General features: G+C 42.7%; 1 protein-coding gene across 1 annotated transcript in view; it reads right to left on the bottom strand.

Annotated features, from left to right (window-relative positions):
- The window catches only part of ttc1 (tetratricopeptide repeat domain 1), a 76,719-nt gene extending 65,884 nt beyond the window's left edge, over nt 1-10,835 (bottom strand). The window contains exon 1 of the mRNA XM_034177550.1: nt 10,756-10,835. The gene's annotated coding sequence lies outside the window, so the exon portion shown is untranslated. The remainder of the gene's footprint in view (nt 1-10,755) is intronic.
- Nucleotides 10,836-14,203: the final 3,368 nt, after the last annotated feature.

Raw genomic sequence — 14,203 nt, 5'->3', positions numbered from 1 at the left:
AAAAGGCCACTCTGAAAGGTGCAGTTTTATCACACAGCACAATGCCACAGATGTCGCAAGATTTGAGGGAGCGTGCAATTGGCATGCTGACAGCAGGAATTTCAACCAGAGCTGTTGCTCGTGTATTGAATGTTCATTTCTCTACCATAAGCCGTCTCCAAAGGCGTTTCAGAGAATTTGGCAGTACATCCAACCAGCCTCACAATCGCAGACCACGTGTAACCACACCAGCCCAGGACCTCCACATCCAGCATGTTCACCTCCAAGATCGTCTGAGACCAGCCACTCGGACAGCTGCTGAAACAATCGGTTTGCATAACCAAAGAATTTCTGCACAAACTGTCAGAAACCGTCTCAGGGAAGCTCATCTGCATGCTCGTCGTCCTCATCGGGGTCTCGACCTGACTCCAGTTCGTCATCGTAACCGACCTGAGTGGGCAAATGCTCACATTCGCTGGCATTTGGCACGTTGGAGAGGTGTTCTCTTCACGGATGAATCCTGGTTCACACTGTCCAGGGCAGATGGCGTGTGTGGCGTCGTGTGGGTGAGCGGTTTTCTGATGTCAGTGTTGTGGATCGAGTGGCCCATGTTGGCGGTGGGGTTATGGTATGGGCAGGCGTCTGTTACGGACGAAGAACACAGGTGCATTTTATTGATGGCATTTTGAATGCACAGAGATACTGTGACGAGATCCTGAGGCCCATTGTTGTGCCATACATCCAAGAACATCACCTCATGTTGCAGCAGGATAATGCACGGCCCCATGTTGCAAGGATCTGTACACAATTCTTGGAAGCTGAAAATGTCCCAGTTCTTGCATGGCCGGCATACTCACCGGACATGTCACCCATTGAGCATGTTTGGGATGCTCTGGACTGGCGTATACGACAGCGTGTACCAGTTCCTGCCAATATCCAGCAACTTCGCACAGCCATTGAAGAGGAGTGGACCAACATTCCACAGACCACAATTGACAACCTGATCAACTCTATGCGAAGGAGATGTGTTGCACTGCATGAGGCAAATGGTGGTCACACCAGATACTGACTGGTACCCCCCCCCCCCAATAAAACAAAACTGCACCTTTCAGAGTGGCCTTTTATTGTGGGCAGTCTAAGGCACACCTGTGCACTAATCATGGTGTCTAATCAGCATCTTGATATGGCACACCTATGAGATGGGATGGATTATCTCAGCAAAGGAGAAGTGCTCACTATCACAGATTTAGACTGGTTTGTGAACAATATTTGAGGGAAATGGTGATATTGTGTATGTGGAAAAAGTTTTAGATCTTTGAGTTCATCTCATACAAAATGGGAGCAAAACCAAAAGTGTTGCGTTTATATTTTTGTTGAGTGTATACACACATATACATATACATACACACATATACATATACATACACACATATACATATACATACACACATATACATATACATATATATACATACATATTAGGGGTGTCACGATTTCGATATTTCATCGAAATCGATCGCAATTACATCATGGTCTCAAGCCTCGAAGTCAAAAAGGGGATCGATGATCCAGCCCCCTAAGCTATGCAAGCACGCACGCGACGCAGTACACTGTAGCCGACGCCGCTAGTTTGCTAACCTGCAGAGTATGTCACCATGGCAAGTGCAGATAAGGACGCCTTACTGGAGCTGGAAGCCGCTCCTGCTTCTCTTAAATCAGCAGTATGGAAATATTTTGCGTTCGCGGTGAGTTATGTCGACAGCGTTCGTGTTGTCGACAAGAAGACAACAGTGTGTAAAATGTGCTACACGCGTGTGCCTTACCCGGCTACGGGAAACACAACGAACATGGCTGGACACATTCGCCTTCATCACAAAGATGTTGATTTGGCTGGAAAAACATCATCATTGGTCCAGCCAACTATTGACTCTTCGTTTGGAATGAAACTTGCACAGACCTCAGCTCGCGCTAAAGCAATAACTAACGCTATAGGGCTATTCATAGCAGCAGACCTGCAGCCTTATTCAGTGGTGGAAAACGCTGGGTTTAAACATTTAATTAGCGTACTTGAGCCGCGCTACAGTATTCCCAGCAGATCGCATCTTACAACCAAATTGTTGCCCTCCATGTATGAAGATGCTAAAGAAAAAGTTTTGAGGGGTCTAAGCACTGCGGAGTTAGTTGCCATAACAACAGATGGCTGGACCTCAAGAGCAACTGAGAGCTACATTACAGTGACAGCACACTACGTCAATAATGACTGGGAGATTGAAAGTCCAGTACTTCAAACTCGCCCTATCTATGAATCACACACAAGTGATAATTTGGCAGAAGTGCTAAAGGAAGCAGTATTCAATCAATCAATCAATTTTTTTATATAGCGCCAAATCACAACAAACAGTTGCCCCAAGGCGCTTTATATTGTAAGGCAAGGCCATACAATAATTATGTAAAACCCCAACGGTCAAAACGACCCCCTGTGAGCAAGCACTTGGCTACAGTGGGAAGGAAAAACTCCCTTTTAACAGGAAGAAACCTCCAGCAGAACCAGGCTCAGGGAGGGGCAGTCTTCTGCTGGGACTGGTTGGGGCTGAGGGAGAGAACCAGGAAAAAGACATGCTGTGGAGGGGAGCAGAGATCGATCACTAATGATTAAATGCAGAGTGGTGCATACAGAGCAAAAAGAGAAAGAAACAGTGCATCATGGGAACCCCCCAGCAGTCTACGTCTATAGCAGCATAACTAAGGGATGGTTCAGGGTCACCTGATCCAGCCCTAACTATAAACTTTAGCAAAAAGGAAAGTTTTAAGCCTAATCTTAAAAGTAGAGAGGGTGTCTGTCTCCCTGATCTGAATTGGGAGCTGGTTCCACAGGACAGGAGCCTGAAAGCTGAAGGCTCTGCCTCCCATTCTACTCTTACAAACCCTAGGAACTACAAGTAAGCCTGCAGTCTGAGAGCGAAGCGCTCTATTGGGGTGATATGGTACTACAAGGTCCCTAAGATAAGATGGGACCTGATTATTCAAAACCTTATAAGTAAGAAGAAGAATTTTAAATTCTATTCTAGAATTAACAGGAAGCCAATGAAGAGAGGCCAATATGGGTGAGATATGCTCTCTCCTTCTAGTCCCCGTCAGTACTCTAGCTGCAGCATTTTGAATTAACTGAAGGCTTTTTAGGGAACTTTTAGGACAACCTGATAATAATGAATTACAATAGTCCAGCCTAGAGGAAATAAATGCATGAATTAGTTTTTCAGCATCACTCTGAGACAAGACCTTTCTGATTTTAGAGATATTGCGTAAATGCAAAAAAGCAGTCCTACATATTTGTTTAATATGCGCTTTGAATGACATATCCTGATCAAAAATGACTCCAAGATTTCTCACAGTATTACTAGAGGTCAGGGTAATGCCATCCAGAGTAAGGATCTGGTAAGACACCATGTTTCTAAGATTTGTGGGGAAAAGTACAATAACTTCAGTTTTATCTGAGTTTAAAAGCAGGTAATTAGAGGTTTCCATGTCTTTATGTCTGTAAGACAATCCTGCAGTTTAGCTAATTGGTGTGTGTCCTCTGGCTTCATGGATAGATAAAGCTGGGTATCATCTGCGTAACAATGAAAATTTAAGCAATACCGTCTAATAATACTGCCTAAGGGAAGCATGTATAAAGTGAATAAAATTGGTCCTAGCACAGAACCTTGTGGAACTCCATAATTAACTTTAGTCTGTGAAGAAGATTCCCCATTTACATATACATACACTCAACAAAAATATAAACGCAACACTTTTGGTTTTGCTCCCATTTTGTATGAGATGAACTCAAAGATCTAAAACTTTTTCGCATACACAATATCACCATTTCCCTCAAATATTGGTCACAAACCAGTCTAAATCTGTGATAGTGAGCACTTCTCCTTTGCTGAGATAATCCATCCCACCTCACAGGTGTGCCATACCAAGATGCTGATTAGACACCATGATTAGTGCACAGGTGTGCCTTAGACTGTCCACAATAAAAGGCCACTCTGAAAGGTGCAGTTTTGTTTTATTGCAGGGGGGATACCAGTCAGTATCTGGTGTGACCACCATTTGCCTCATGCAGTGCAACACATCTCCTTCGCATAGAGTTGATCAAGTTGTCAATTGTGGCCTGTGGAATGTTGGTCCACTCCTCTTCAATTGCTGTGCGAAGTTGCGACGACGAACTGGAGTCAGGTCGAGACCCCGATGAGGACGACGAGCATGCAGATGAGCTTCCCTGAGACGGTTTCTGACAGTTTGTGCAGAAATTCTTTGGTTATGCAAACCGATTGTTTCAGCAGCTGTCCGAGTGGCTGGTCTCAGACGATCTTGGAGGTGAACATGCTGGATGTGGAGGTCCTGGGCTGGTGTGGTTACACGTGGTCTGCAGTTGTGAGGCTGGTTGGATGTATTACCAAATTCTCTGAAACGCCTTTGGAGACGGCTTATGGTAGAGAAATGAACATTCAATACACGAGCAACAGCTCTGGTTGACATTTCTGCTGTCAGCATGCCAATTGCACGCTCCCTCAAATCTTGCGACATCTGTGGCATTGTGCTGTGTGATAAAACTGCACCTTTCAGAGTGGCCTTTTATTGTGGGCAGTCTAAGGCACACCTGTGCACTAATCATGGTGTCTAATCAGCATCTCGATATGGCACACCTGTGAGGTGGGATGGATTATCTCAGCAAAGGAGAAGTGCTCATTATCACAGATTTAGACTGGTTTGTGAACAATATTTGAGGGAAATGGTGATATTGTGTATGTGGAAAAAGTTTTAGCTCTTTGAGTTCATCTCATACAAAATGGGAGCAAAACCAAAAGTGTTGCGTTTATATTTTTGTTGAGTACATTTGTTTAATATGTGCTTTGAATGACATATCCTGATCAAAAATGACTCCAAGATTTCTCACAGTATTGCTAGAGGTCAGAGTAATGCCATCCACAGTAAGGATCTGGTTAGACACCATGTTTCTAAGATTTGTGGGGCCAAGTATTAGAATGGAAACTGGATAAACAAAATACAACCATCCCTGTGACCACTGATAATGCCAAAAACATTGTCAATGCCTCAAATGCAGCTGGACTGTCACCACATATAGGGTGTTTTGCACACACAGTAAACCTGGCATCCCAGAAGGGGTTGGGAGTAAACCAGATTTCTCGTCTGTTGAGCAAAGTCAGGAGAGTCGTCACCTTCTTTCATAAGAGCACGACTGCAGCAGTTGTCTTAAAGGCCAAACAAGAGATGCTCCAGCTTCCTTCTCACAAGCTGATTCAAGACGTCACTACAAGGTGGAACTCCAGCTATGACATGCTCAAACGCTACTTAGAGCAACAAGCTGCTGTTTATTCTGCACTCACAGAAAAAGATGTTAAAAAGAATGCCAAAGATCTCATCACACTCTCTGATCAAGATGTGACTGTTCTGGAGGATGTGGTTGAGGTTCTGAAGCCCATGAAAACAATCACAACTCTATTGAGCTCAGAACAGCAGCCCACTGTGTCTATGATCCTGCCACTCAAACACTCCATTCTCACAACAATGAAACATACTGGCACAGATTCACAGATTGTGAAGGATGTTAAATCTGCTATAGCAACCAACATTGAAGGGAGGTATTCAGATCTCAGTCTTCAACAGTTCCTGAATGAGAGCACTGCCTTGGACCCTCGGTTCAAGTCTTTACCCCATCTGGATGACCCCTCTCGGAAAGAGATATTCAACAGTCTGGCTGAGAAAATTCTACAAAAGCATCCCACACAGGTATGTGACCAATTGAAATTCATATGATGAAATGTCAGCTATTAATAGTGATGCAAATTTATCTTGTAATTGAAATACTGATACATTTATAAATTTATATTCTTTTTTAGACTCAGGCCTCAGGAAATGCGACCAGCCAATACCATGCAGAGAACCCAGAAACTGCAGCATCCAGTGAAGGCAGCTCCCCAGCAAAGAGAATCACACTCAGTGAACTGTTTGGTGACTTTTATAGCACAGCCTCCACTACATCAACAACACCAAAATCATGGCCTGATGTTGTCAAGGAGGAGATTGAGCTATACAGGATGGCAAAAGTAATTTCTGTGGATGCAAATCCACTGAAATGGTGGAAAAACAATGAGCATCAGTACCCAAATTTGTCCAAGCTTTCCAAACATTATCTTGCTGTGCAAGCAACAAGTGTAGCAAGTGAGAGAGTGTTCTCCACAGCAGGGGACATTGTGACTGCTCATAGAGCAGCCCTTTCTCCAGAGAATGTGGACATTCTCATCTTCTTAAACAAAAACTTGAAAATATAAAAATAACTGTTGTCTTGTCTAGCCACAAATATGTTAATAGTTTTGGTACCTTAAGGAGCATCTTTCTCTCCACATAAAGTTATACCTTAGTTAAAGAAAAATGACAGTTGTCATTCTCAGGGAACAAAAGTTTTATTTTTTTATGTTCAACTGTTGTAGGATAGAGTTTAGTTTGTTATGGCTCTAATTGTTCTATTACTTTGCACATGACTGTTACTGTATTTTTTTTTATTATTTTGTTATGTTGCACATTGCTATTTTTATAGTGCACAGTGCTGCTACCAAAAAAAAAGCCACTAGATGGCAGCTACCCTCTGTGACCTCTAATTTTTGTTATTATTGTTATATTTGTTTTTGTTGTTCCACTTGACTGAGAAGATTGTTACATTATATCTTAATTAAATTATTAAAATTTTACCATTAATGCCTAATGTGATGTATTACAAAAAGTATCACTTATACCAAGCCAAACTTTGATGAATCAAATCAATGACTGATCATAGACTAATCTAAAACTGGCATAGGCCTCACTGTTGTAAGAAAAAGAAAATCGAGAATCGAATCAAATCGTGACCCTAAAATCGAAAATAAAATCGAATCAAGGATTTGGAGAATCGTGACACCCCTAATATATATATACATACACACACATATACATAATATATGAGTTTGGTGTTTGCGTTTATTCTACAGTTTTAAAAAAACAATAAAATGTTCACACTTTTCTTTATAGCAGTTCTGAAATTTCAGAAACAACCACACATCAGACAAAAAGTTGGGACTGTATATAAAATGAAGATAAAAATAAAAATGTTGCACTATTCCCAGTTTCTCCACTCACACCCACAGAAGCCAAAAGTTCTTCCAGAGTTGTGTCTTGGTGGCTTCCCTCACTTGAGTTCTTCTAGCCTGGACATTTATTTTTTGAGAACTGCCTACTACAGCCCGACCGATATATCGGCCGGCCGATATTATCACCCTATATAAGCCCTTTTCAAAGGGCTCACTATTGGCCGAAATTTTGCAGATAGAACGCCGATAATTTCTCAAACAGAACAGTTACTGAAATAATGTTTGTGTCGGCAATGTAAGATGTCCTTGCACCGTTTGTCCAGTAGATGGAGCTCTGACTCCATTCCACTGAGCTGCTTACACCCCTGTTTAAATGTGTTCATCACCGGCCCCTGTAGGTAGCCGTCACACTGCACTGATCGGCTGACAAAACCGTACAAGTTTATAAGGATGCTATTTGTAATAACTTTGCTATTACATTCATGCTACATTTCATCCGTTTCAGTTCAACTCTGTTTGATTAACTCAGTTTATGTAGTAATGTGTCAAATGTGCTTCGTTGCGTCGGTCACGCTTTTTATTAAGCCCACATTGTGTAGACCTTATTTCTAGCATGAAAAACTTTCGTTTACTGCTAAGAGGTTGAAACATTCAGATTCACTATCGGCTGATTTATTGGCTATCGGCAAATCAGCCGATTTATCGATTATCGGCATTTTGTTTCAGCCAAATATCGGCATCGGCCTCAAAAAATCCATATCGGTCGGGCTCTACTGCCTACCTGACATAGATTTACCATAAAGTACCACACTGTTTGTATTTCTGAATGATTGATATAAATGAAATCAAAAAATATTCAGTGAGTTGGAAATGTTCATGTTTTCATCCCCTAACATTTCTCAAGAAAACTGGCTGTAAAAATTATTCATTAATACTTACATTTAGAATAAACTGTCTGTCCCAACCTTTTTTTTTCTTGGAAAATGTTGCAGGCCTTAAATGTAGGAATGGATATATATTAACAAAATATAAATAAAAATAAAGCTGACCTCACAAAACATGAAATATGTTGGTTTCATACAGTCTGCAGTTACAGAAATAGAAGACAAAGTAAATGTCAGGATCATTACGTGTCCATCACCACATTTTGAAAAACTATAAGACCACACGCCATGCATTATTTATGTTTTGTGTCTTTTAGTGAAGTTTTTTTATTTGGATTTAGGCAGTAAGTGCCTCCCTGTATTACCACAGATGAACTCTCCCTGTTCTGCTATCTTCTGAAATAAAACTGCAGAACACAAAGTAATGTAAAAAAAAAAAAAAAAAAAAAATGGGGAGAAGATCAAATCAAATTCGGTGTATTGCCTAAAAACTAGAAGAAGGAAAAAAATGGGAGCGGTACAGAAGCAGGAGTCATTCTGAATGGGAGCGGGCCGGGACAGATTTTTTTTTTTTTTTTTACTCTGGCCTGGGATTGGGACGGGACAGCAGTGAAAATCTACTCCTGTGTCACACTCTATTTCAGATGATCAGTGTGGACCCTTTTGCTCTTAAAAGGCTTTATTTTACTCCGTGTGTCAGGTTGGAAAGCTGTACTTTTTGGTGCTAAATTGATTAGCTCTTACACGTCTTATGCGCATGCTCTAGTCTTCTGGGGTTTTTTTTCTGCAGATGTTACAGCGCCACACAAAGGCCTGGCATATGTATTACAACGTTGAACAGAGCTTTGAGGCACAGAATTTGCCTCAAACATCTTTTGTAATCAAATTATTCGAGTTACTCGACTAATCGTTTCAGCCCTAATTAATGTCATGAAATACAAACCTTAATAGCCCAACTGAAACCACGTAAGGCCAAAAACCTCTCACACCATGGCCTCAGATTTAGAGGTGCTAATCCTCATCCTAGCCGCTTCACACTTGGCTGCGAACCGACCCAGTGAGTGCTGGAGATCACAGGCTGATGAAGCCAACATATGCCAGGCTGGCGCTGCAACGTCCCCAGAAAAAAAACAAAAAAACAAGAGACTAGAGCATAACAGCTAATCAAATTAGACAACGATAGCTACACCTTTCCAACGTGACACAGAGTAAAAAATAACTTTTTAAGAGAAAGACAGTCCACACTGCTCATCTGAAATAGACCTACTGTGCATTTAAAGCAAAGCAGCGTGCTTGTCTATTTTTAAAAACCACACATAGGGGGTGACTATTCGCCCAGCGGCCAGCTGCTGTCTCTCTGCCCAGTGTGAGGGGAGCCCCTCATACAGCTACAGCTCCGTCCCCGGCCACACTGACAAACAGCTTCTGAAAGAAGATCCTCTCAGCAAAAGTCCACTCTTTCAACTGTGTTTTGTTCAGACTTGCACTGAGTGTTTCGCTTTTTAATTTTCACTTTTTTGGGCAAGACACAACACTCCACAAACACTGTAATAAAATACATAGTTAAATAAATTAAATTAAAAGAAAAACTGACATTGAGGGTGCATGTTCAACCTCCAGCTGAAATACATCTGCTGAATCATAGAGAGAGGGATAAAAAAAAAAAATCACGTGAAATATGGTTAATAAAACAAAACAAAGACACATCCCGTCGCCATTTCAGCAAAATGTCAAGACTTTGGCGCAGCGACATTGTGCCATTCCTTAGGAGGGAAAGCCCTGGACTATTGACGATGTTTAAAAATGCAAAAGTACTTTTTATCTGATTACTTGATTAATCGCCAGAATAATTGATAGAATACTTGATTACTAAAATAATCGATAGCTGCTGCCCTAACCAGATCATCTGCAAAAAGCAGTGATGAGACCCTCCTCCCCCACCTACGCCTCGATATCCTGTCCATGAATATCATGAATGGGATTGGTGACAAGGCACAGCCTTGGAGGAGGCCAACCTCCACCGGAAATGAGTCTGACTTACTGCTGAGCACCCGAGCACAGCTCTCGCTTTGTGAGTACAGAGATTGGACGACCATGAGAAGGGACCCCCTTACTCCCACAGTATCTCCCGGGATACCCGATCATACGGCTTCTCCAAGTCCACTAAACACATGTACACTGGATGGGCATACTCCCAGGCACCCTCCAGGATCCTTGTGAGAGTGAAGAGCTGGTCGGTTGTTCCACGACCAGGACGGAACCCGCATTGTTCCTATTCAATCAGAGGTTCGACTATCAGCCGAACTCTCCTTTCCAGCACCCTGGCGCAAACTTTACCAGGGAGGCTGAGTAGTGTGATGCCACTGTAGTTGGCACACACTCTCTGGTGCCCCTTTTTTTTTTAAATATGGGGACCACCCCCGTCACCGTCGAACGTCTCGTCCAGGACAGTCCCTCCACACCCATCAATTCTGTGTTAAATACATTTTATTATGCGAGTAATATATGATATAAAGTTGGTTTTGTCATAACTGAGTGCATGTAACGAAATTCACTGTAATTTTAGGCCCCATTCCGTATCTTCGTGTGGCGCCGAGGGTCAAATTAAAATAGAGACATTGACTGCTAATGCTAACGCTGCTACCTATTAGCCGCCGAATCCCGTATCAGTGCTGCTGTTGGATGATATTATTATTATTACTGTTGTTGTTAAACCATCCACCTGCTCCTTCTTGTCTGATTCAGCGTTTTAAATCTCGTACCTGAAAATCCGCTGTAAAGAATCCGCTTCGTCACTCCGACACAAACTGACTTCTTCTTCTATGGCGTTCTTCTTCTTTGGTGTTTACCGGCAGCCGCGATCCTTTTTGGTGCATTGCTGCCACCTGCTGCATCAGTCCATTAAGCCGTGGTCACCACCTGCCGTACTTGCACGTGCGTGCAGTCTACTTGCAAAAACGTGGGCTAAATTTGGAGATCCGTACGTCGTAAGTACTGCCTCAGTACGAATTTAGGAGCACGCAGATACGCCGTAGACGTTTTAGTGCATGCAGAACTTTCGCTGCGGTCAGGCTGCGGATTCACCAGCAGTACAGATGACCCACGTTTGTGAGTACTGCCGGAGGCAGTAGGCTACTCACCACATACTATGGAATTCAATTGTAGGTATCAGATGTTGAAGATTGCGATACACATATATAAATTAGAATTAAGCTGAAATTTAAAAACCTGGTAAACAAGTGTGTAATGAATATATTCCTCTATCAGTGTTTCACACCTTGTGTGACTTTTCACTAACAGGCTGGACAAAGTTTTGTAATCTGAAAATAAAAAAGAGTTGAAAAAATACATTTTAAAACTGAAAATTCAATGTTTGTTCTTGAATTTTATAATCATTTAAAAAGTATTATCAAAATAAAAAGTGTAAGATAATATATTTTTCAGTTTAAATACATTTTTGATTCAGCTCTGTAATTGTTTTGATCAAATAATTTATTTTCATTCATATTTATTTTTTTCACCTTCAGATCTTTTTTTCACTTTCAGATCTTATTTTTTTTAGTTTCAAACTTTTGGCCCGTTCTGGTGTGGGAGGGCGTGGCTTCGATTGAGAGGGGCGTGGAATTGTGAGTGACAGGAGAACAATCAGTCCTCACATGATGTTGCTTTCAGGAAACGTGGGTCCTTTGATAGATAATGACTCAACACTTTCTCTCCACTGTGTTGTCTTGATACCTGTAAATAAAGTGATGCTAAAGATGTCTATTACAAGTAATTCTGGACCACTCTTGGTCATTTTCGATGTTTAAAAACTGGAAAATACGCAAGATTGTAAAGTTTAACACCTATACCTAAAAACCGATGTGTTCCAAATCCACACAAGACCGTGAACGCAGTGCAGCATCGCCGCATGAAAATGAGGCAGGTTGCTCTGCAGTGGAGTGTTACAAACTTTCTAAGTGACACACAGAGAGACCTGGCTCAGCAGATCTGAAGGAAGCTTTAATATGGCCACAACCAAACAGACCGACCCGTAAATCCAAATCCAAAGCCGCCCAGAAGAGCGCTCCGGCTACCGACGGTGTGAAGAAGCCTCGCCATTACAGGCGCAGCACTTTGGTGCTCCGCCGCTACCAGAAATCCATTGAGCTGCTGATCCACAAGCTGCCCTTCCAGCACCTGGTGAGAGAAATCGCTCAGGACTTCAAGACCGACCTCCGCTTTCAGAGCTCCTCTGTGATGCTCTGCAGGAGGCCGGCGAGGCACCTGGTCGGCAGCTTGTGGATCAGCAGCTTGGTGGATTTCTGGTAGCAGTGGATCTCTCTCAGCGCCACGGTGCCAGGCCTGTAACGGTGAGGCTTCTTCACATCGCCGGTAGCCGGAGCGCTCTTCCGGGCGCCTTTGGATTTGGATTTACGGGCGGTCAACTTTGTTACATCGTCATTAAATTCACTATCCGGTACAACATATGGATCCACTGAACCAACTGCTACACATCGATCACAATAAACAGCTTTATCTCCAGGGTTTAAAGCTTCGTAATAAGCTTTCATTCTTTCTATTTTCTTTCACGCACCAGCCGCGTAGTAAATAAACGATGGAGACGGGAGCAGAGTCATTATCTATCAAAGGACACACGTTTGAAACTGAAAAAATAAGATCTGAAAGTGAAAAAAGAAATATGAATGAAAATAAATTATTTGATCAAAATAATTAGAGCTGAATCAAAAATTTATTTAAACTGAAAAATATATATCTTACACTTATTTTTATTTTGATAATTTTTAAATGATTATAAAATTCAAGAACAAACATTGAATTTTCATTTTCAGAATTAATTTTTTCAATCTTTTTTATTTTCAGATTTAGCTCCATAGACATGCTCATGCATCGCCGACGCTCATGCATCGCCGACGCATGATGCTGAAATGACCAGATCATTTCCAATGTGAACGCTGTGGTGATGCGGGACCGTCTTGTGACTATCCGAGATAGATGTGGAAGAGGTGGGCATGTCACAACATGTCCTGTGAGACTTCAACACGGTGGCGCTTTTGATCCACCATCAGCTTTGTGCCCAAGCCATCGGCATGAATTTCGCTGCAACTCTTTTCATGGCAAAATCTTCTGTCACAGTGGAATGTGCCGAAAAAGTGCTGATGTCCACCTCTTCCGCAGTTTCTCAGATAGTCACACGACGGTCCCACATCACCACAGCGTTCACTTTGGAAATTATCTGGTCATTTCAGCATGTTGATGGCCGCCCGGAGCGCAGCTCGCTCTCCACCGTTGTGCAGACGTCTTTAAACCGGTTGTACCGCTCCTTAATCTGTGTGATTCCCAGAGGATCGTCACCGAAAGCCGTCTTAATAATCCGAATGGTTTCCACCTGGCTGTCGCCCAGTTTCTGGCAAAATTTGATGCAGTCGCGCTGCTCCAGTTGTTCCGCCATTTCCTTGCAAAGAAAATCTGACAAGAGACTACACCCGTCCTCACACAAAGGCTGCTTACAAGCAAATGACGCAATCGACAGGCGTGAAAAAATTCACGCATGCGCATGAAGGTTCAAGGTTGGCTCATGCAAGCACACGTGATTCAAATCCATCAGGTTTTTGAAAAAAATAAAAAGGTCGGATACTTTTCTAACAGACCTCGTATTTCTCTCAATAGAGGACATGCTGCACTGTCTCTGGCTGGTGACTTTCCAAACACAGGCCATCCTGGTGTTTCCCTCAGAGGAACAGAGTACTTCCTCCTTTCTTGTCCACCCTTTTGTTCCACAGCTATTCCCTGGATTTGTAACTCTGTTAGCTATTGAAAATAAATGCCGGCCCTTAGCCTCCTGTTCCCAATGCTTTTGCCATTGTAGGTTAATTTCTCTCCATATGATACACTTACCCTCTGCTTTGTAAAGATTGTGTTGTGTGGGCCGCTGAAGAGGAGGTACTGCTGGCCCACCACCACCAGAGGGCGCCCCGCCTGGAGTGCGGGCTCCAGGCACCAGAGGGCGCTGCCGCCTCACAGGAGCAGCCCAGGTGACAGCCGTCACCCATCACCTGAAACAGCTGACATCCATCAGCTGAGGGGTATATCAGCTGGACGGCATCTCCATCTCATTGCCGAGATATCGTTCTACCAGGAAGGTAACGCACTCAGCCAGTCATCTCATTTCTGAGGAATAACCTTTTTGCTTGTGCTTAAGACAGCTGA

This window comes from Thalassophryne amazonica, chromosome 9 (genome assembly GCF_902500255.1).
Source record: "Thalassophryne amazonica chromosome 9, fThaAma1.1, whole genome shotgun sequence".
In the NCBI taxonomy this organism is placed as follows: Eukaryota; Metazoa; Chordata; class Actinopteri; order Batrachoidiformes; family Batrachoididae; genus Thalassophryne; species Thalassophryne amazonica.
Note: the sequence above shows the minus strand (reverse complement) of the source record. Positions and strands in the feature narration are given on the sequence as shown.